Source organism: Lithobates pipiens, unplaced genomic scaffold (assembly GCF_037356315.1).
Source record: "Lithobates pipiens isolate NorthernLeopardFrog02 unplaced genomic scaffold, aLitPip1_a1.2 Scaffold_23, whole genome shotgun sequence".
In the NCBI taxonomy this organism is placed as follows: domain Eukaryota; kingdom Metazoa; phylum Chordata; class Amphibia; order Anura; family Ranidae; genus Lithobates; species Lithobates pipiens.
Window position 1 is genome coordinate 163,394,241 of NW_027507785.1, and position 25,310 is coordinate 163,419,550.

The following is a 25,310-nucleotide window of genomic DNA, read 5'->3' on the forward strand; positions in this document are numbered from 1 at the left end:
TTTCTAACACCCTAGAGCAGGGCTTGAAAAAAATTTGCTTGGAATCTAGGAGCCAGCTTAAAAAGTTAGGAGCCAGGTCGGTAATGGCGATCCGGACCTGTCCCTGGCCTGACATGGAGACGAGTGAGGTGAAGATGGGGGGGGGGGGGCGGCAGCGCTGTCTCCAAGTCATTGCCCATAGCTCTTAGAGGGACATTTTATTTATTTATTTTTTTCAAATGACAATTTTTTTTTATTTTTTATTGCATTTTAGTGTAAATATGAAATCTGAGGTCTCTCTGACCCCCCAGATCTCATATTTAAGAGGACCTGTCATGCTTTTTCTATTACAAGGGATTTTTACATTCCTTGTAATAAGAATAAAAGTGACACAATTTTTTTTTTAAAAGAACAGTGAAAAATATAAAAATAAAAAAGTTAAAATAAGAAAAAGAAAAACATTTTTTAAACACGCCCTGTCCTGCCTGCATATGAAAGCGGTGTTCAAACCACACATAGGAGGTATCGCCGTGATCGGTAGAGCGAGAGCAATAATTCTAGCCCTAGACCTCCTCTGTAACTCAAAACATGCAACCTGTACAATTTTTTTAAACGTCGCCTATGGAGATTTTAAAGGGTAAAATTTTGTCGCCATTCCATGAGCGGGTTCAATTTTGAAGTGTGACATGTTGGGTATCAATTTACTCAGCGTAACATTATCTTTAACAATATAAAAATTGGGCTAACTTTACTGTTGTCTTATTTTTTTATTAAATTATTTTTCCCAAAAAAAGTGCGCTTGTAAGTCCGCTGCACAAATATGGTGTGACAGACAGTATTGCAACAACCACCATTTTATTCTCTAGGGTGTTAGAATAAAAAATATATATAATGTTTAGGGGGTTCTAAATAAAGGCAAGGAGATAGGCAGGCAATAAAAAAAACAGACAGTGAAAGCTCCATTAGCATTGCTGGTTGTCATACCAACGGCCACCACAAGAGGGCGCCAGATTCCAGAAGGAATCATAGGACCGCAGAAGGCCTCAAAGCCGCGGCCTCAATTACCGGCCGCCGGCAGAACGGCGATCACGCCGGGGGGGTCCACGGAGAAAGGATACCCCCAGCTGTACTGCCCCAGGCACCAGGTCGCTAATTCTAGTCGCAAATGCGACCTGGGGCCCGGGTTTTGTCGATCCCTGCCCTAGAGAATAAAATGGCAGTCGTTGCAATAATTTTTGTCACACCATATTCATAATTGCGCAACGGTCTTAGAAGCACACTTTTTTGGGGAAAAATACACTTTTTTAATAAAAAAAATAAGACAACATGAAAGTTAGCCCATTTTTTTTTATACTGTGAATGATAATGTTACGCCAAGTAAATTGATACCCAACGCGCTTCAAAATTGCGCCCACTCATGGAATAGCAACAAACTTTTACCCTTAAAAATCTCCATAGGCGATGTTTAGAAAATTCTACAGGTTGCATGTTTTGAGTTACAGAGGAGGTCTAGGGCTAGAATTATTGCTCTCGCTACCAGGGCCGTCTTTAAGGCAGGGCAAAAGGGGCAGCTGCCCTGGGCCCTGTCATTGTTGTGGGGTCCAAAGCAGCTGCCTCATACTTGCCAACTATCCCAGTTTACATTCCCTTGTCCCTTGAAGCTTTAATCCTGTGCTGTGTCCTGATATCTCAGTGTGATGTGCTGATACTAATGCTGCTCAGCTCTGCCCTATTGTTGTGTGCATATGACTCACCTGCAGACCCTGTGTTTACATGTAAATAACCGGCATTCATATGTAAATAGCAGTGACATGCATATGTAAATAGCTGAGGCCAACGCCATTGATATGTAAATAAAGGCAGCATTCATATGTATATCATGCCCCCCTGCAGTGAGGAGATGATGTGCTGTAACCAATAGCATCCAGTGAGCAGTATTACTGTACAGTAATCTCTAGCAGCCAATCAACAAGCAGAAATCATGTGCTGTAACCTCTAGCAACTAATCAGTGAGCCTTAAGGAGTGCTGTAACCTCTAGCAACCAGTCAGTAAGCAGTAATGATATGCTGTAACCTCTGGCAACCAATCGCAATCGCTGCCTGATCTGATACAGTAAACCGATTTTAAGTCTAGCTGCTATTTATTGTATGTCTCAGAGAAAGTGGAGAGTGAAATTGCATGGGGTGGGGGGGGGGCTAAGAAAATTTTTGCCCAGGGCCCAATCAATATTAAAGACGGCCCTGCTCGCTACACTTTTACACTGTTCTTTTTAAAAAAATGGTGTCACTTTCATTCCTATTACAAAGAATGGAAACATTCCTTGTAATAGAAAAAAAAGCAAAACAGAACCTCTTAAATATGAGAGCAGGGGTCAAAAAGACCTCAGATCTCATATTTACACTAAAACGCAATAAAAATATATTTAAAAAATGTTGTTCGAAATTTTTTATTTTTTTTAAATGTCCCTTTAAGAGCTATGCATTGGTATGCACTGTATGCTGGCATTGGTGGGCACTGTATGCTGGCATTGCCATTTTTTACACTTTATTTATATACTGTAATTCAGGGCACTGGTGATCAGTGTCCTGATTACTTCCTTAGCTGTCCCCTGTGAGGAGATGCCGCTGATCGGCTCTCCTCTCCTCGCACTCTGTCAGTGTGAGGCGAGGAGCGCCGATTACCGGCATCTCCGTGTTTACATGTTTACATGTACATGTTTACATGTTTACATCAAAACGTCACTTCTGCCCTGCAATAGTATGGAGCTGGGTGGGGGCCATCTTCCCCTCACTCAGCTCCATACCACACAGGAAGAAAAAGGATCCAATCGCCAACGCCGCTACCGACGGCTTCAGTAAGCGGCAGAAGGCACCGAAGTGCAGCGGAGGCCCCTCTCCTACCACCGATAAAAGTGATCTTGTGGTGAATGCGCTGCAGAGACCACTTTTATCTGAAAGCCAACCACCCGCTGAAGAAGAGGATACTGGGGTTACGGCAGATAGCTGTTGCAATAACAACGATATTGATCTTCAAATTGCTGACATATAACGACAGCGGTCGGTCATCAAGTGGTTAATAAACAGAGAGAAAAATGAACTGTAATTTTAGAAGCAGAAGGAGAAGGGACTGGCACAGACAAGGAGCTGACAAGCAGGGAGGGGAGGGGGGAGAGTACAGAGGAGATGATGGAGGAGAGGACAGAGAAGAGACAGGACAGCTGCAGATGACGGAGGTACGTAAATTGACCGGGCTCATCAGCCATTGGTCAGTTTACAAAGGGGAGGGCAGAACCAGGCAGGATCAGCCAGGTTTGTCAGGTGATACAAGGGGTCAAATTACACAGCACAAGCACTGTGCTCTAACCGCTTCAGCCCCCTTACCCCCTTTTTGCGATTCGGCACTGCGTCTCTTTAACTGACAATTTCGCGGTCGTGCAACGTTGCACCAAAACATAATTGAAGTCCTTTTTTCCCACAAATAGAGCTTTCTTTTGGTGTTATTTGATCACCTCTTAGTTTTTTATTTTTTGCGCTATGAACAAAAAAAGAGCGACAATTTTGAAAAAAAGTGTATATTGATTGGTTTGCGAAAAAAAGTTATAGCATCTACAAAATAGGGGATAGTTTTATGGCATTTTTATTATTAATTTTTTTTACTGGTAATGGTGGCGATCTGCAATTTTTTTTGGGACTATGACATTATGGCGGACACGTCAGCAAAAAGTAAAAAATATTGCTTTTTTCAAAACTGTCGTTCTATTTTTGTTTATAGCACAAAAAATAAAAACTGCAGAGATCATCAACTACCACCAGAAGAAAGCTCTATTTGTGGGGAAAAAATGACGTCAATTTTGTTTGGGTGCAACGTCTCACGACTGCGCAATTGTCAGTTAAAATGACGCAGTGCCGAATCGCAAAAAGTGCTCTGGTCAGGGAGGGGGTAAAAGCTTTTTACTTCCATGATATGTTTTTTGACTAACCATATTCACCTCACTCAAAGTACCAGGACAAACCCCATGTATGTATATATATACCCAAAGGTCTGGTGCTGTGTCCTGCAATAAACACTGGGAGAAGATAAATTTCTAATAGTCAAATACATTTTACCATTTCCCATTAGACAGAAATCAATACTTTGCTTTAAATACCTAGCAACTGTTCAATGACATGGGTACAAATTCTTCCATCATTTAGCAGTAGTCCAACAACAGTAGATGAATTGTTTTCCAAGCATTCTTGAAAACTAGACAGCACGTGCTTCTTGCGGACCACCTATTTAAAAGAAATGTATACATTGCATACCATTTCACTTTAAAAAAAAAAAAAAAAAAAAAATATATATATATATATATATATATATATATATATATATATATATATATTCATTCACTCAAATGTGCACGGATATAAACAGCCAAAAAAGTATTACTTCACAGAACGAAAATAGCTATATACTGTATATATATATATTTTTTTAACTGAGTAGCTTCCCTCTTACTCGCCCGTCATGCATGACTCCAAAACCTCTCCCATTCTCTGGAACATCCTACCACAACCTGTCTGGCTATCTCCTACTCCATCCACCTGTAGGCAAAAGTTTTCCCAGAAAACCTGTCTCTTTGAGGAAGTATACCCCACCTTCACCTAAAAACTGAACTTTTACTTTCTCCATCATCTCATCCCTCACAGTGATTGCTGTCTGATAGGCTTGTGTCTTTTTTCAACCTAACCTACTATGTAACTAAACATGCAGTGGTCTCAGCGGGGAGCATCGATAATTAGAGATGGACGAACTTCCGGCGGGACGTTTCACGAATGCGAACCGTAAACGCAGCCAAAAGTTTGCGAACCGCAAAGTTTGCGGCAGGCCCCATTGACTTCAATGGCTGGCGAACTTTAAAAACCTACAAGTCATATTTTCAGCCACAAAATAATTACTAGCTGTGCACACATAGTCCCACCACATGGCCACTGACATAACACATGTATGAAGTGAATCTGGGATCGACAACTACAAGAATTCTTTTTTATCTGTGAAATTTTGACAATTCAGGACTCAGGAGCACATGAAGGCAATGGAGGAGAGGGAAGGTCAGGTTAGGCTATGAAGTGGGTGCAGGAGATGATCGCCAGTACTGTGATATAGAGCACTGACACCAGCACCATGATATAGAGCACTGACACCATCACCGTGATATAGAGCACTGACACCATCACCGTGATAGAGTGCACTGACACCAGCACTGTGATAGAGTGCACTGACACCAGCACCGAGATAGAGTGCACTGACACCAGCACCGTGATAGAGTGCACTGACATCAGCACCTTGATAGAGTGCACTGACATCAGCACCGTGATATAAAGCACTGACACCAGCACCGTGATAGAGTGCGCTGACACCAGCACCGTGATATAGAGCACTGACACCAGCACCTTGATATAGAGCACTGACACCAGCACTGTGATAGAGTGCACTGACACCAGCACCGTGATAGAGTGCGCTGCCACCAGCACCATGATATAGAGCACTGACACCAGCACCGTGATATAGAGCACTGACACCAGCACGGTGATAGAGTGCGCTACCACCAGCACCGTGATATAGAGCACTGACACCAGCACCGTGATAGAGTGCACTGACACCAGCACCGTGATAGAGTGCGCTGCCACCAGCACCGTGATATAGAGCACTGACACCAGCACCGTGATAGAGTGCACTGACACCAGCACCGTGATATAGAGCACTGACACCAGCACCGTGATATACAGCACTGACACCAGCACCGTGATAGAGTGCACTGACACCAGCACTGTGGTATAGAGCACTGACACAGCACCGTGATATAGTGCACTGACACCAGCACCGTGATATAGAGCACTGACACCATCACCGTGATAGAGTGCACTGACACCAGTACCGTGATAGAGTGCACTGACACCAGTACCGTGATAGAGTGCACTGACACCAGCACCGAGATAGAGTGCACTGACACCAGCACCGTGATAGAGTGCACTGACACCAGCACCGAGATAGAGTGCACTGACACCAGCACCGTGATAGAGTGCACTGACACCAGCACCGTGATAGAGTGCACTGACACCAGCACCGAGATAGAGTGCACTGACACCAGCACTGTGAGAGCACTGACACCAGCACCGTGATAGAGTGCACTGACACCAGCACCGAGATAGAGTGCACTGACACCAGCACCAAGATAGAGAGCACTGACAGCAGCACTGATACCAGCAACTCGCTGCTGGGCCCCAAAAAATATGACACCGCTCAACCTCTTCAAACAGGAGGGTATGGGCATATATTACGGTGTGCTTTTTTTGTACAAGGAAGTGAGCCAAATGTAGAAAAAAGGTCTGTGTGCTCGATTAAATAAATTGTTTATAGAGATATACATGGTCTACTGGTCTCATGTGTTGAATTCCTCCGAGATCCATGCCTCATTCATTTTTAGAAATGTGAGGTAGTCAAAACTGTCGTGAGCTAGGCAAGTGCGCTTATCGGTCACGATCCCCCCTGCTGCGCTGAACGTCCTTACGGACAGGACACTGGACGAGGGGCAAGCCAACAGTTCCATTGCAAATTGGGCAAGCTCTGGCCAGAGGTCAAGCCTGCCCACCCAGTAGTCCAGGGGTTCATCACTCCTCAGAGCGTCCACATCGGCCGTTAACCCGATCTAGTCAGACACCTGTCAATCTAGGCGTTCCCTGATGCTGGATCCGGATGACGCCTGTCGATGGGTCGACTGAAAGAATGACCTCATATCAGAAGTCACCAACACATCTTCAAACCGGCCTCTTCTTGAAGGTGCTGTTGGATTGGTACCCACAACTCTTTCTCTGGGAGTGGGAATTCCTCCTCTGCCAGCGCACGCAAAAGCAGAATGCAGCATTTCTTGAAGCAAGGCCTGAAAGTGCTCCATTCTGACAGCCCTCTGTGACGGTGGTAACATTTCCGCCATTTTATGTTTGTACCGGGGGTCTAAGTACGTTGCCACCCAGTACTGGTCCTTGACCCTTATGCTTTTTATCCGGGGGTCCCTGTTAAAACACTGGAGCATGAAGGCCCACATTTGCACTAAACTGGAAGCGGTGTGGTGGCCTGGCTCCTGCTCATCATCCAGAATAATGTCGTCCTCCTTGTTCTCCTCTCCCCATCCACGCACAACAACAGAGATCCCAGAAAGGTTTAAAGCATGCTCTACTTGCTCCTCCTCATCCGCCCCGGCACCATCCTCCTCTGACTCCTCTTCAGACTCCTGTTGTTGACTTGTCTCAGATAGAGTAGCCCCCCCTGGGAATTCATCCAGCATTGCGACTTCCTCATCTTCCTGCTTCTGCTCCTCCACGGCTTGATCAATGACACAACGCAAGGCACGCTACATAAAGAAGGCATAAGGTACCATGCCAGTGATGGCGCCATGACTGCGACTGACCAGTTTGGTGATCTCATCAAATGGCCGCAGAAGTCTGCATGTGTCGCGCATGAGCAGCCACTGGTGCGGTGAAAAAAAAGCAGCTCCCCAGAACCTGTTCTACCACAGAGTTCGTACAGGTAGACGTTAACTGTACATTTCTGCTGGAGCAGCCTATCAAGCATATAGAAGGTTGAGTTCCATCACGTCGGGCAATCGCAAATAAGACGTCTGACCGGCAGATTGTGTTGCCGCTGAATGTCAGCAAGGCGAGTCATGGCCTTGTAAGATCTTCTGAAATGGGCCGAGATTTTCCTTGCCTGCCACAAGATGTCCTGGACCCCAGGGTATTTTACAACGAATTGCTGCGTGACCAAGTTTAATACGTGGGCCATGCATGGCACGTGCGTAATTTTTTCCTGTTTCAATGCGCTAAGCAGATTGGCACCGTTGTCACACACCACTTTACGAACTGTCAAATTGAGCGGTGTTAGCCACTGATCTGCCTGTGAACGCAAAGCTGAAAGGAGTGCAGGGCCAGTGTGGCTCTTGGCTTCCAGCCACAACAGACACAGCACAGCATGGCAACGTCTCACCTGGCATGTCGAATAGGTTCTGGGGAGCTTGGGCGGCGCAGCGGAAGAGACGCTAGCAGCGGAAAAGGAGGAGTCAGCCGAGGAGGAGAGAGAGGAGGAAGGAGTAGGAGGAGGAGAAGAAGAGCCAGGCCTGCATGCAATCCATGGCGGTAAAACCAAATCCACATGGGTGCCACAGGTTACATGCTTGACGGCCGTCAGAAGGTTCACCCAGTGGGCAGTAAAAGTGATATACCTTCCCTGCCCATATTTGCTAGACCACGTGTCTGTGGTCAGATGTATCTTGGCACTGACACTGTGTGCCAGAGATACATTCACTTGCCGCTGAACATGGCCATATAGCTCTGGGATGCCCTTCTGTGAGAAATACTTCCTTCCTGGGACCTTCCATTGTGGTGTTCCAATGGCCACAAATTTTCGAAAGGCCTCCAAGTCCACCAGTTTATATGGCAGTAGTTGGCGGGCTATCAGTTCTGACAAGCCAGCCGTCAACCGCTGGGCAAGAGGGTTATCCGGCATCATAATTTTTTTTACTCTTGAACATTTGGCTCACGGAAGCCTGCCTTTTTGCAGAAAAACGTGAGGATGGCGTGATGGAAGGTGGAGTGGAGGACAATTATAAGGAGAGAGGAGAAGGAGAAGTAGAAGACGAGGCTGGATGGTGAGAGCCTGGAGTGTGGCTTTGTGTGTTCCGTTGCTCCCAGTGGGCTCGGTGATGGCATCTCATGTGCCTTTCTAAGGCGGTCGTCCCTAGGTGAGTGTTGGGCTTACCGCGACTTATGCGTTGACTGCAAAGATTGCAGATGGCAACACTATTGTCAGCAGCGGACACGTTAAAAAAAGCCCACACTGCGGAGCCATGTGCCGACATCCTGGGAGCGCCAGATGTGACCGTACATGGTTGATGCCTCGCTCCTGATACATTTGCAGTCTGCTTTGTCCCTTGCGTGCAATGTAAGTTCTTCCTGCTTCTCCTCCCTATCTGCTGGTCCATATCTCCCTCTGAACTCCCCTCCTCTTCCTCTCTTGTGGGCACCCACGTGACATCACTAGACACGTCATCATCGACGTCACTTTCCCCACCGCTATAAGTAGAAATCTCGGAGTAGGCAGCAACAGCGGGGACCAACCTCCTCCTTGGGCTGATCTGGGTACTGTTGTCAGACTGCTGAGTGGCAGTTGTTGCTACCTCCTCTTCCTGATCCAATGCCAAGAGTGGCTGTGCATCGGAAATGTCTTGATATGGATTGGAAAATAATTCCTGTGACTCAAGCAGAAGGTATATGGTGGTGGTCGTAGTGTCTTTGGGGGTGCACACAGCAGAGAGTGAAGAAGAGGGTGCAGATCGAGAGGATGAGGAGGGTGCAGAAGAGTAAGGCTGAGTGAGCCACTCAACCGAGTCTGGTGCTGTCAGGGACGTTACCTGGATGGTCGCGGTGCCTGCTCCTACTGTACCTTGGCCGTCCGCCTGTTGCCGAACCCAGCCTGTACCCGGACCTGCCTGCTCAGTTCCTGCTCTGCACCCAGTTTTGCCTTTGTCCTGCCTATACCTGCTGCTTAGAGTTTTCTGCGGGTTCCTGCTCCTGGATCCATACCACAGGCTCTCTTACCACTCCGCACTCTCAGCCACCTGTCTACTCTATCAGGGGTTGTAAGTCAGACACGTACTGGAGACCACCCTCTGCCCAAGCGGACTCACCGGTCTGGTAAGTGCTAGTCTGACAGTATCAGGCAGCCATGACTGAGTCCGGGCAGGGGGCCTCCCCCATGGACGAATTATGCAGACACCTGGCTGGTCTGACCCAAGCCGTGAAGAATCTCCAGGAAGGCTACTCAAGGTTGGAGGAGCAAGTTGAAGCCTTGTCCTCCTCATCTAATCCTCAAGGAACCTCTTCCACTGGCCTTTCATCCGCACCCTCCGTAGTGATGCTTTCTCCTGAGCCATGAGTACCTACGCCTGAAAGATTTTCTGGTGATTGTACCAAGTACCGTGCATTTCGCAATTCTTGTGAACTTTACTTTGCACTGCAGCCCCGGACATTTTCTCTAGAAGCAACTAAGGTGGGCTTTGTAATATCCCTGTTGTCTGGCGAGCCTCAGACCTGGGCCCACCGTCTGCTGGAGCAAAAATCTGGATCCATGGATAGCCTTGATAATTTCTTCTTGGCCATGTCTCAACTATATGAGGACCCCCAATTGACCACGACTGCAGAAGCCGCACTGCACTCTCTCCAGCAAGGTCGCAGGGCGGCCGAGGACTATGCTGTGGAATTCCGCCGTTGGAGTTCCGACACGGATGACGCCACCCTGCGCCACCAATTCCGGATGGGACTTTCTGACCCCCTTAAGGATGAGTTGGCACGGGTGGGAATACCACAAACCCTGGCTGAATTAGTCAATCTCTCCATTCAGATTGATCGTCGCTTAAGAGAGCGCCGGTCGGAGAGATCCTCCAGCCATTTCCGTCCCACCTGGATGCTCCCCAAGGTTCCCAGTTCTGCTGGTCAATTTCCTTCCACCTCTTCTGCTCCCGCTCTGGAAGCTCCTGAACCAATGCAGCTTGGTTTGCTTTGGCCCTCGCTGACCCCCGAAGAAAAACAGCGCAGACGTACTCACAACCTATGTCTCTACTGTGGGGAACTTGGACACTATGTCAGGACCTGCCCCAACAAGACACGTAAGTGTGTTTCCACTTCTTCCATGTGTGCCTCTGTTCTGCAAAAACCCAGTTCTCACCTTGCTCTTCTCATCACATTGCAGCTTCCAGGAGGGAATTTTCCAGTGTCAGCCATCATTGACTCTGGAGGATGCAGCTGCTTTATCGATCTGACCTTTGCTGCCAACCATCACATCTCGCTTCTACCCAAGGCTCAGGGGCTTGTTGTACACCTAGCGGATGGCTCCGCTCTTAGTTCCGGTCCTGTCACGCAAGAGACTGTCCCTTTGCTGGCTACTATGGGCACCTGTCACCAGGAGCACCTACGTCTGGATGCTATCTCCTCCCCTCTGTTTCCCATTATCCTGGGAATACCCTGGTTGCAGGCCCACAATCCAAGCATAAACTGGGCCACTGGAGAAGTTAAGTTTCTTTCTGAGTACTGTCAACAACACTGCTTGGGCCGACCAACCAATAATTCCTCTCAGCTTCTCTGTCTGGATGTTGATCCGGAATTACATCAGTCCATTCCCAAACCTTACAAAGACTTTCTGGATGTATTCAGCAAGAAAGGGGCAGAGACACTTCCCCCCCACAGGCCTTATGACTGCCCTATAGAATTGTTACCAGGCACTGAAGTTCCTTTTGGAAGAATTTTTGCACTAACGGAGCAGGAGTTAGGCACGCTGAAAGATTATATAGATGAGAACCTGAAAAGGGGGTTTATCCGTCCTTCTACTTCCCCTGCCGGTGCTGGCATTTTCTTTGTTGAAAAAAAGGACCATTCCTTACGTCCCTGCATTGACTATCGGGAATTGAACAAAATAACTGTTAAAAACCGTTATCCTTTACCCCTGGTACCTGAGTTATTCCAAAGGCTGGGGTCTGCAGTTATCTTTTCGAAATTAGATCTTCGCAGATATAATATAATAATTTAATCTGTATCCGAGAAGGAGACGAGTGGAAGACAGCGTTCCGTACTCGTTTTGGGCACTTCGAGTACCTTGTCATGCCCTTCGGGTTGTGTAACGCACCCGCGACCTTTCAACATTTTGTCAACGACATTTTTCGTGACTACCTGGATTTATATGTAATTGCATATCTGGACGATATCTTAATCTTCTCCTCATCATTGAAGGACCACCGTAGACACATCCGTAGCGTTTTAACTCGACTCAGGTTACACGGGCTCTATGCAAAACTTGAAAAATGTGAGTTCAAACGCCAGTCCATCCAATTCCTGGGCCTGGTTATATCAGTGGAGGGCATCAAGATGGATCCCCAAAAGGTGTCTGCCATTCTGGACTGGCATGCGCCTGTGGACAAGAAGGGTGTGCAGCGCTTCATTGGCTTTTCCAACTTCTACCGGAAGTTCATCAGGGGTTTCTCTGCAATTATTGCTCCCATCACCAAACTGACCAGGCAGGGTACCCGATTCTCTTGGACCCCTGAGGCTCAGGGGGCCTTTGAAAGACTCAAGACGCTATTTACTTCTGCCTCTATTCTGAAACATCCGGATCCAGCTTTGCCCTTCGTCCTTGAGGTTGATGCTTCAGAAATTGCCGTGGGGGCAGTGCTCTCTCAGCGGCACGGTGCCAAGGCCCTTCTCTTTCCGGTGGCGTTCTTTTCCCGTAAACTCTCCTCATCCGAAAGAAACTATGACGTTGGAGACCGAGAACTTCTGGCCATCAAGGCGGCTCTGGAAGAATGGCGTTATCTATTGGAGGGTGCTGCACATCCTATCTTGGTCTACACTGACCATAACAACCTGGAATATTTGAGAACTGCCAAAAGACTTAGACCACGGCAAGCCAGATGGGCTCTTTTTTTTTTCTCCAGATTCCAATTCCACATTACCTATAGACCTGGTTCTAAGAATGTTAAGCTGGATGCGCTGTCGCGCATGTTTTCTGACCCTGAAAAGACTCTGCCTCCTGATACAATCCTTCCTTCTGGGAACTTCCAGCTCCCCCAAGGGGACCTCATCTCCTGGATCAGAAAGGCTTCTGTGGGAATGCCCCTGGTCCCTGAAGCCAGTTGTAGTGAGGGTTTGTTCTGGCATAAAGGAAAAATTGTGGTTCCTGAAGCCTTGAAGGTGAATGTGTTGGAGCTCTGCCATGACCATAAGATGGCCGGACACTTTGGTACCCTGAAGACTGCCGAGTTGGTCCAGCACACCTTCTGGTGGCCTCAACTACTTAAGGATTGTAAGGACTATGTGGATTCTTGTAGCATTTGTGCCCGAAGTAAAAGCAGCCGGACACGGTCTACTGAAACCTTTGCCTGTCCCTGAGAGACCGTGGAAAATGATATCGATGGATTTTATTGTGGAACTTCCCCCATCCGAAGGGTTCTCTACCATCTTTGTTGTAGTGGATAGGTTGTCCAAAATGGCTCACTTCCTCCCGATGAGGGGCACCCCCTCGGCAATGGAGACGGCCAAGATCTTTGTCAAGGAAATTGTAAGGCTGCATGGGATCCCGGCAAGTATTGTGTCTGATCAAGGTGTCCAATTCACTTCTAGGTTTTGGAAGGCGCTTTGCGGGTCCCTTGAAATTGAATTGGCATTTTCATCTGCCTATCACCCCCCAGACTAATGGACAAACGGAAAGAACTAATCAGTCCCTGGAGCAGTACATCCGCTGTTTTTCCTCTTTTTCGCAAGATGACTGGGTCTCGTTACTACCTATGGCAGGATTCTCATATAACAACTCCTTACATTCCGCTATCAATCAAACACGTTTTTTTGCCAATTACGGCTTCCACCCAGCTTTCTTACCCGGTTCAATTCCAGAATGTACTGTTCCTGCAGTTTCCGAGACTTTGGATTTCTTCTCCAATAACAACAAACTCCTAAAGGAGACTATGGCCAAGTCTCAGGAATACTATAAACGGATGTTTGACAAGAAGAGACGTGGAGAACTTGTTCTGGCGCCCAGCGACCAAGTGTGGTTATCCACAGCTGACCTAAAGATGGCCTGTCCCTCCAGGAAATTAGGCCCTAAATTCATGGGCCCTTTCACAGTAAAGAGGGAAATAAATGAAGTTGCCTATGAACTTAACCTACCTGACTCTCTTAGAGTGCACCCGGTCTTTCATGTGACCTTATTAAAACCCGTTACCCCAAACCCCTTTGCTGGCCGCACTACTGGCCCACCTGAACCTGTTACAGTGGACAACGAAGAAGAGTTTGAGGTCGAAGCAATTCTTGATTGTAGGAAGAGGGGTAATGTAACCCAGTACCTCATCAAATGGAAAGGGTATGGCCCTGAGGACAACTCCTGGGAGCCCAAGGGCAACCTGCATGCTCAGAAACTTTTGCGGGCCTTCAAGAACGGCCAGGTTTCCAGATGGGCCCACTTGGGCAGCCGGAGTCTGCCGATGTGCGGCGGTGCGTGCGGGTGTGCGTGTTCCCGTGCGCGCGGTGGTGCGCGCTCCTGCGGGCGCTGGTGCGCGCCGGTGTGCGCCCATGCATGCTCCTGCTGGCGCCGGTGTGCGTCGATGCGCGCCGGTGCGCGCTGTTGTGTGCGCTTTGGGTGACGCTGGTATGTGTGCTGGCACTCGGGTGTGCCAATCGGCCTATTTAGGTCTGCTGCTTAGTTCATTCAGGTGCTGCCTGATCAACAGCTCCCTGGTTCCTGTTCCGTTGCCTGTATCCTGCATTCCTGCTTCCTGATCTCCTGACGACCCGGCTTTCTTTGGACACCCCTGACCTCTGCCTGCACCTGACCTCGGCCTGTTTGACCTCGCTCCTGCCTGCTCCTACTGTACCTCTGCCGTCCGCCTGTTGCCGAACCCAGCCTGTACCCGGACCTGGCTGCTCAGTTCCTGCTCTGCACCCAGTTTTGCCTTCGTCCTGCCTATACCTGCTGCTTAGAGTTTTCTGCAGGTTCCTGCTCCTGGATCCATACCACAGGCTCTCTTACCACTCCGCACTCTCAGCCACCTGTCTACTCTATCAGGGGTTGTAAGTCGGACACGTACGGGAGACCACCATCTGCCCAAGCGGACTCACCGGTCTGGTAAGTGCTAGTCTGACAGGTGCGTCTTTTGATGTAATCGCAACCACCTGCCACTTTGGCTCAAACCTGTTGCTCCTGCCCTACCCCTACCACCCCTGCAAAGGGCCTGCCTCTTCCTCTGCCTGTCATTTTTTAAATGACCCTGTGACAAAAGTCTCTAGAGAAGAGAAGTATGTATGGTAGAAGGTATATAACACCCCGCTTCAATCTGTCGTTTTTGGGGGCCACTAGTCTATCACACCAGTTATAATACTTTTTTTTTATTGCGTTTGTCACTCTTTGTAGTATCGCGGCAGAACCATTCAGCAGTCACAATGCACTATACTATGCTTTCTATATGTGCAAGTATTTTATACGTGTATTACACATATGTACGCACACCAAATAGTACACCTATACCAGTCCTTAAAAGGACCTTTGTGGACCTAGTAGCTAGTGATTTGCAGACTGTCCCTCAGTCACTACACTGATAAAGGACTGCTGCAGAATAGGGCAGCAGTCAGCAGCAGTGCACCACAACCCTATATATTGTACACCTATACCAGTCTTTACAAGGACCTTTGTGGACCTAGTAGCTAGTGATTTGCAGACTGTCCCTCAGTCACTACACTGATAAAGGACTGCTTCAGAACAGGGCAGTAATCTGCAGCACAGCCCTGCACCAGCACCCTATATATTGTACACCTATACCAGTCCTTACAAGGACCTTTGTGGACCTAGTAGCTAGTGATTTGCAGACTGTACCTCAGTCCCTACACTGATAAAAGACTGCTGCAGAAACCAGCAGTAATCTGCAGCACAGCCCTGCACCAGCACCCTATATATTGTATACCTATACCAGTCCTTACAAGGACCTTTGTGGACCTAGTAGCTAGTGATTTGCAGACTGTCCCTCAGTCCCAACACTGATTAAAAACAGCTCCAGGATCGGGCAGCAGTCAAGTATAATATTCTTTCTATATGTGGAAGAAAGTATATTATACGTGTACAACCCTATATACTGTACACCTATACCAGTCCTTAAAAGGACCTTTGTGGACCTAATAGTAATAGCTAGTGATTAAACTGACTGTCCCTGCTCCACACAACGTCCTGTCCCTACACTGACAAAAGACAGCTGCAGAATCAGTCAGCAGTGCACTCAGCAATCACCAGCACAGCAGTGCACCAGAACTCTATATACTGTACACCTATACTATATATATATTAAAAGGACCTTTGTGGACCTAATAGTAATAGCTAGCTAGTGATTAAGCTGACTGTCCCTGCCAGTGGCATAACTAGAACCTTCAGGGCCCTGATGCAAGAAACCATGAAGGGCCCCCCTGAACCCCAGCCAGGGCCCTTCCCTCCGAGTCTGGCGGTGGAACTCCAGGGCGTGGTCACAGGTATGACCTTTGTGAGCCCTGTAGTTCCACCACTGGTATCAGTAGTTTTTTTTTATTTTTAGGTGCCCCATTGGGGGACTGTCCCTAGGGAGGATGGGGTCCCCGTCCCCAGAAGAGATGAGGTCTTTTTCTCCAGGGCAGATGAAGTTACTGCTCCCAGATGAGAAGGGGTCCCTGTCCCCAGGGGAGGTGGGGGTCCCTGTCCCCACGTGAGAAGGGGTCCCTGTCCCCATGGGGAGATGGAGGAGGTATGTAATGGTGTGTGGGGGATGGGGTCCTCTCACTCACCATGACCAAGCTGTAGGCCGCGCACTCATCCATGTTGGCCTGGGCTCCATCCAGTGTGCTGGATGGGCGATCAGCATATCTCCCAGAAAGACCTTTCATCATCTGTGTATGACGGGGGAGGAGGGGGGCTGGCAGACAAGCCTGCAGTGTCTTCCGGGGAGCCGGCTCTCATAGGGCTGCACTGTATCTGTGTGCTTAAAGTTTGTTTACCCGGGAGAAGTATGCAGTGCAGCGTGGGCAGAACTCGGGGGGGGGGGGGGGGGACTCTGGCTGGGGAGAACAGACATTGGACTGAGCGGCAATGCATGGAGCAGGAGAGGGGTACCCTGAGGAGCCGGCTGAGGACACAGGTCATGCGGGGAATGCACAACTAAAGCAACTAAAGAGCAGCCAGTGCGATAGTCAAGCATGGAGCTCTGCTAGTCACCCTCCACCTCCAGCCACCCGTGTGCATGGTGCACTGGTACCCCTAGCTGCCTATGCTGCTGCCGGCCATATGTAGAGGGGGCTGCATGGGCCCCCTGCATCACAGGGCCCGGTTGCGGTCGCGACTGCTGCACCCCCTATAGTTACGCCCCTGGTCCCTGCTGCACACAGCGTCCTGTCCCTACACTGACAAAAGACAGCTGCAATCACCAGCACAGCAGTGCACTGAACCCTATATACTGTACTACTCCTATACCAGTCCTTAAAAGGACTTTTGTGGACCTAATAGCTAGCGTCCTGTCCCTAAACTGACATAAGACAGAATGTAAAATGGCCACCAGATCAGGTCTATTTATAAGGTAGGGGGAATGTCCAATTGTCCATGTGCTGAAATGTCTCAATTGGCTGTCCTGTACCCCATGATGGATGTGTCATCATGGGTCAAAGTTCTTTCACTCTGTAAACACATATGTCCGCCGGGCGAACAGCAGCAATAGTCCGCCAATCGGATTCACCGCGAAACGACTGCCGGGCAAACAGTTCGCCCATCCTTATCGATAATTTTAAAAAACGACTAGATAAGCACCTAAACTACCACAACATACAGGGATATACAATGTAATACTGGCATATAATCACACACATAGGTTGGACTTGATGGACTTGTGTCTTTTTTCAACCTCACCTACTATGTAACTTTATGTAACTTGCTTCTCGGTTTTAGTTTGTAAACTCTCATGAGCAGAGCCCTCTTAATCCCCTTGTATTGAATCTAATTATAACTGTACTTTCCTTCTTTATTTTTTAAAGTGTTGAGCAAACTGTTGGTGCTATATAAATCGGAAGTGTTTAAGACACCTGATTCCCTGCACTGCACTCTGATTCTCCCTGCCAGCCCTGGCTTAAAATATTAACCCGCTTCAGCCCTGGAAGATTTTACCCCCTTCCTGATTGGAGCACTTTTTGCAATTCAACACTTTAACTGACAATTACGTGGCCGTGCGAAGATACACTAAAAGAAAATTGACATCCTTTTTGTCCCACAAATAGAGCTTTCTTTTGGTGGTATTTGATCACCTTTGCAGTTTTTATTTTTTGAGCTATAAACAAAAAAGACTGTCAATTTTGAAAAAAAGCACTATTTTTTACTTTTTGGTATAATAAATATCCCCCCAAAAATTTTTTCCTCAGTTTAGGCCGATATGTATTCACTACTCCTGATGACAGGGAGCAGTAGATCTCTGTCATGTCACTAGGCAGAACAAGGAAATGCCTTGTTTACATAGACATCTCCATGTTCGGCGGCTCCGAGACACGATTGCCAGGATAATGGCGGACATCGAGTTTGTGGGACCCGCGGCCATGGTCACGCTGTATGCGGCACGAGCGCTAGCCCCACCAATTAGAGGGGTCGTACAGATACGCCCATTTGCCCACCGCTGCCATTGTGCCGACATATATCGGTGTGCAATGGTCGGCAAGTGGTTAAACAATATTGCCAGCTGGTTTAACCACTTACTGGGTATGCAACTTATCTTTTAATCCTTTCCAGTATTCCAGTTCAGGCTGGGTTCACACTAGAGCATGAAGCGTATCACAATCCCAGACATTTCTACCTGTCTGGGATTCTCCCGGACAGTTCAGGTGTGGAATCATGCATCCAGGTTTCAGACCACCTGAAATCTACACACATTATTCAGACTGTTGCAGAAAAAGAGAAGAAGAAGGGGGCGCCTCTGGGTGTAGATTTTTTTAAAAAGCAAAGCGGGCGACGCGTTTCCTGAGCGTTCGGGTCGAGATGGAGAGACGACCGCGCTCTTTCTTCAGGCCAATCCCCGCGACCCGCGTGTCACAGCTAACCAAGCCTCGCTTTGGAAATACATCCTCTGCGTCCACCGAGCCGGCTTTTTCAAAACAACTAACTTGTGGTAACGCCAGGAGAGGACAACATGACACCTGCGGACCGGATCTCAAGTGACGGACGAATCAGATGACCTCCCTTTTATTCTACATGCCATTTTATGTCTTGGAAAATGTGAGTGCATAATCTCTTTGTTTTAGACCCGTGAATAAATTGCTTTTTAAAAAAATCTACACCCAGAGGCGCCCCCTTCTTCTTCTCTTTTTCTGCAACAGTCTAGGAGCCTGGTTTCAGCTCCCTGTGGTGGCAGCCCTGCACTTTGAAAGTCCCACTCAAAGAACGAAAGACACTTCCATGGGACTTGAGAACTAAAAGTTCTTATATATATTATTGTCCTATATAACAGTATATTATTATCTGATTTTTTGCGCCTCTACTTGTCATGTACATTATTCAGACTGGACTAGGGCTTCCCAGCAGGGTTGCTGGCTGCAGTTGTGTAAGCCGAGAGTGTGTGTTACACTCTTTCAAACTGCCCAAAACCTGCACTAACTACTCCCCTCCCCCCCCACACACACACAGACAGGTGAGGAGAGAGGGCTCAATCTGCACCTCTTCCACCTGCCCCTACCCCTCTGTGTCTGCCCACACTCCAATCCCTGGCGCTGTGGCTCAGAAAATGAAAGTGGGGGTAGGAAATTTGAAATCCAGTAGCCTCAGATACATCTGATGAGAGGTGCTGACTGCCAAGGGGCAAGTGAGCTCACCATCCACCCCTGTCTGTGACTGAAGTCTCCCCCTTCTCTCTCCTGTCTCTGAGTGAGTACACCAAGGTGAATCAGGGTTCTCAGAGCACTCACTACATCAGAGTTCTTCTTTACACCAGAGGCCACAGCGTTCCTCCCTACATCAGAGTTCTCAGTGTTCCCCCTGAATTCAGGGTTCTCAGAGGATCCCTTATGTTAGTGTCCCAAGAGTTCTCCCTAACATCAGACGTAAAAGGGGAACTCTGTGGACTCTGATGTAAAGGGGGACTTTTGTGATTAATTTCATATGATTAGAAATGTTATTTAATTGCAAAATATATGTATAGATCATACTATTTAAAAAAATTGCTGTGCACCGATAAAGTGTTCGGGTTTGACTTGAAGAAAAGGTGGCAACCCTAGGTTCACAGCAAGAATCCGGTTTCAGGTCTGATTTCAGCCTGAATTTTTGGCTGAATTCGGACCTGAAATTGACCAAAAGATGCACAGGGCTCCTGTGCAATTCGTACTGGCAAGAAGACCCATAGGTTGAAATGCGTAGGGCTTGATTTACTACTCTCCATATTGCCTTACATTTTATACGTGATCACTTTTTTATATGTATGCAGGTTTTTAGAAATAAATAACCTTTTTTGACCTACACCATGTGAAAGCTATTTCCTTCTTTCCACATATCGTCTGGATGTGAATGGATGTGAGGTCCTTTTTGAGCTGACCCTCTAGATCTAGCTGTGATGGTTTATTTGGAAGCCCACGCGGAGGTCAAGCACAGTCCTTTTGGATCCTGCCCTGGATGTTTGGACTATCGTGAGCTCCACATACCTACCGTCTGCAGCACTTTGCCTGTTTGACTCCGTGTTGCTGAGATTAGAGTCCACCGATTCTGGTAAGAGCATTTACATCTCATTACATGGTTGATGTTTTATTGCCCTGATGATTCTTCAACGCACAGAGTTTTTCCATTCAACTCATATGTGAACTCTCATCATTTGGGGTTGAAAGCTATTTGTGTATATCTGTTAGTGCTACATTATACACTACCTGTAATTATTATCATAATTCTTACAGTTATTTAATCTATATTATAGCGACAATTTATGCAGTTCTTTACATATTGTACATTCACATAACTTTATAAGACACTGAGAGCTTTCTGTTATACTATAGGTGGCTAAGTGAGCTCTGTCACATTACAGCAGTTTAAGTGAATGCTTGCAAAAATAGTTGAAAGTCAGAATGTAGCCAGGAATACATCAATATATATATATATATATATATATATATATATATATATATATAAACACCATACAGATGTTTGGAGGCCAAAAGAAGAGACTAGTTTGCCAAGAGAAGTGGTATAAGGGGTGCTGAGGACTGAAGCTTGGGGGTCACCAACAAAGAGAAAAGTATGCAGGGCCTGACTGAGGCAGAGACAGAAGAGGCTCAAGCAGAGCACTGTGCAGAGGACAGGAGATACAGGCGGTTTGGAGGTCTCTACTGCCTGTGCATTGCCTTGGTTGTCACCTGAACTGTCCAGTACTGAACTGTAATTGTTGGAGCTTCCCTGCCAGTGTAAAAGCTGCCTGCTCTATATCGGGAGTGCTGACAGCTGAATACAGTGAACAAGCTGTCAAGTGACAAGAGAGATCGGCTAATTACACTGGAATAGCCTCACTATTACAATAATCTGCAGGACTGCTGTTGGGATCTGCTCTTCATTCATTTTTTTTATTAAAGCTGCTGTTTAAGCCTTCATTCATATGTGTGCTGATTAGCTATGGTCAGTTTTGTGAGGCCAGAACTCCATAGAAATACAGACCCTGGATGCACACTTCCTGCACTCAGGGTTGATCAGAGGGCTTTATTCATATGTAACTTCCCAGATGAGTGGCTACATGTCGTATGGTGCATGTATGAGATAAGGGGCATTATGTCATGCACTTTTTCCACGTATATGCAGTATGAGTTAACAGTGAAGCAAAATTTCAAAATGGCAGAGTGGGAACAGGGGCCCAGGCAGGACAGAAGCAGAATAAAAGTCACATGGACATGGGTACATATATTTGTTTATTTCCCACTTTACATATTATTGGGTGTTTTATAGAGGGGGTCCTCTTTAACTAAAGGGGTGCTATGAGGTGATCTTTCTCCAGTGCCCAGGCACTCAGCTGGGGTGTCGGTTTCCCTGAGCTTCAATGAGAACAATTGACATGACATTATAAAGCGATGGTAGCCAGAGAAGCTTTATACTTACACGTGATATGAACCCAACATTTGGTTTGTATACCTTACATAGAGTATACAGTACTTGCCTTTTTTAAAGTTGCAAAGACTTCTTTAATGAAAATACACTTATAATTAAAAATAAAAACACTTCTGTAGTATTAGAATGTTCAGAAGAGTATTTCAGCCCCAATTTTAGCTTTGCACAGAGTGGGTGCAGGTTAGATCCTCTGTCAGTTATTACTGATCTCTGTGTCCCTGTTGAAAAGATCTTCCCTTGCTTCCTGTCTTGGTGACAGCATGTTACTGGGACAGGAGGTGAAATTGGCCAAAAGGGACACAGACAGCAATAAAAAATACTCATTTGTTATAGATTAGGGGAAGGTCAGAGCCCCCAGCAACTTTGTTGTCTATGTCCCTGTTAAAAATTGTCCCCCACATCCTGTGTGGGTGACAGAGTTGTCACAGAACAGGAAGTAAGGTGTTGAGGCTCATTTAAAGCAGAGATCCACCCAAAGGGGAAAGCTCTGCTGATCTGCTTCCTTCCTTCCAGGATTAGGTACCTGTTTTTGACCCTCGGAAGTTTGGTCCTCCCTCCTCTGCTGCAGCACCAATTAGAAAGCTCAGCGCACTTCACGTATGCGCAGTAGGTTTCCCTTACCAAAAATGGCGGCAGCACCTGGGAACCAATCCGAAAATTGGCTGAGATGCTGACATTGTGGGCTTCCTGGGCAGGTAAGTGTCCATATATTAAAAGTCAGCAACTACAGTATTTGTAGCTGCTGAATTTTATTTTTGTATTCCCTTAGTCAGAACAGTGCTGTAATAAAGAAGTTGAAAGTCTTCCTGAAAAGCTTCCACACACTTCCTCCAGCTCTCTAACACAAAGCCTCAGGCACCTCAGGCAAGGAGCTGGAGGAGGGATCTGCAGGAGCCTGGCATTGTACCCGACATCCACTGATCATGGTACAATACTTTGCATGCGCCTGTGAAAAAATAAAAAACTTTTTTTTTATCGTGCACTTAGCCTTTGGTAACCTCTTAATTTTTTGTGACTTGACATTTACAAAAATGTGCTTACGGTAGCAAGCATTAAAACACAGCAGGAAATGCTGCAATTGGTAAGTGTACTGATAATGTGAGGTAAATATTTTATGAATGTACAAGTATATGTCTACACACATGAAGAAAGTAACACACAGTAAACATACAGAATGTGTGGTGCTGTGAAATATATTCTGAGATACGTATTTGAGGTTTACTTACAGAGACCGTCCCATCCTCCATCATCTCTATGACACACGCCAAGCAAATAGGCGCATCACCAGCTCCCTGTACTGGGAGAAGCCACTGTGCATCATGACGATAATGGGCCCGTTCATACAGCTGTGGCCCTGCCATTGGTGCTTGCTTTGTCTCTCTCACACAGCAGTCAGGAATCACCACACCTGTTCCCGCTCTTTTCTTGGAAGGGCTCTTCTATAGCCAGTCAGAAAAGCCAGCTGTGATTGGCTAGATTTTGTCAGAGGGGGTGTTCCTCAAATAGTACAGAAAGAAAAGGGATGTGTACATTTCCAGTCAGGACTATACAAATCCTAAACTTACAGAAACAGATATTGAGTCACATAGACATTTTACTAATTTCATTTCCATAATCTGGCTTTCTCTTTCCTGTTGGGCCTCATTCACACAGGCAGTGACATTTTAGGACTTCACAAATCATATCTTGTGGGAGTGCTGGATTTTCAGTTTGCTTTCACATTGAAAGTGCTGGACGTTAGTGGTAAAGCGCCTTTTGCTTTAGCAGCACTTTATTGCTGTTTAAGGCCACTAGCGGGGCACTTTTAACCCCAAAGAAGGAGTTAAAAACTCCTGTGTTGCGGCACAGCCCATTCATTACAATAGGCCAGGGCGTTTTGGGGGCGCCCCAAAGATGCTGCTTAAAGCACTTTTTTTAAGGTCTCGCAAGCGCACCACCCAGGTGTGAAAGCACCCATTGCAGAGGATGGGAGGCAGATTTCAGGCACTTTACAGGTTCTATTTCTAGCGCTAACATGCTTGAAAACTGCCTCAGTGCAAAAGGGGTCCAAAGTGATTAAAAACGTTTGTTCTGTCTGTTAGAACTCCACTTTTCTGACCATATTTCAGGTTATACCCATATTTAGGGTGTAACATGAAAGATGGTCATAGTCTGCATCCCCCATCCTTCACCCGCACCCCTGTGTCATTTCATACCTCCCAATAAGGGGGCATATTAGCAAAAGTATGTAGGCATAGGACACACTCCCTATACCACTTGTCTACAGGGCTTACACACCCTTCCTGCCCAGGCCATTTTTCAGCTTTCAGCGCTGTCGCACTTTGAATGGCATTTGGTCATGCTACACTGTACACAAATGACATTTTTAGCATTTTTTTCACACAAATAGAGCTTTCTAAAAATAAAAATAAATAAATAAAGATCAAAATATTTGAAAAAAAACTTTTTTTTACTTAGTTTCTGTCAGTAAATTTTGTAATTAAGTAATTTTTCTCCTTCACTGATGTGCACTGATGGGCTGAACTGGTGGGCATTGATGAGGTGGCACTTATGGGCACTGATGAGGTGGCATTTAGGGACACTGATTAGGGGGCACTGATGAAGAGGGAATAATATGCCGCATTGATGGGCACTGACAGGTGGCAGTAATATGTGGCACTAATGAGCACTGATAGGCGGCACTGGGCACTGTTAAGTGGCACTGATGACCATGGATAGGTGGCACTGGTGAGCACTGATAGGCGGCTCGGATAGGCAGAACTGATGGGCACGGATGGGCAGCACTGATAGGCATCACTAATTGCACTGGTGGCACTTGTGGGCACTGATGAGCACTGATTTCTGGCACTGGTGGGCACTGATTGGTAACACTGCTGGCACTATAATGTAATGTGATGATCAGTGCCCTGATTACGTGTGTTGTTGCCCCTGCGAGGGGGTGATGCTGATCGGCTCTCCTCGCCACACACTCTGTCAGTGTGAGGCGAGGATTACTGATTACCACATCTCCGTATTTACATGTGTCGCACTACACCCGAAGGTGCTGCTGATAAATGTTCAATTCTACACCCTGCCTCTCAACCACAAGAACAGTCTCGACCCCTTTGGCAAACTTCTATGGTAATAGACCCAGCAGTAAAGAGAAACACAGTAATGATACACTATACAGTATATTTACCATAACCTTGGAACCCATCACTTCATAAGCCGTGATAATAGATAGAGACTCACACAGGATATCAATTAACCATTTAGAAAGTTTACTGAAATGGTAAATAAACATACGAAACAATGTGGTCAGATATAAACAGTTGGCCGCTGAGCACACATACAGGCTGCTGTGTGTCGAATGGTGTCTGGAAAGAGAGAAAGCATGCCACGCCTGTGCTTTTCTTTGCTTACCCAGCAGGCTGTTCTGTGACTTGGCATTGTGGGTAGGTGAACTGGGCATTGAGGGTCAGTAGTTCCAGGATTGATTTTAGCACAAGAGTCACTTCCTTATTAAACTGCTAATCCAACAATGCATTGTGACGCTGCTTTACAGAAACCAACAAAAGTCTCAACAGTATTTAAAATTAAGGACACTAGAAGGAGCCAAACTCTTATTTAACCACCTCAATACAGTGCACTTACACCC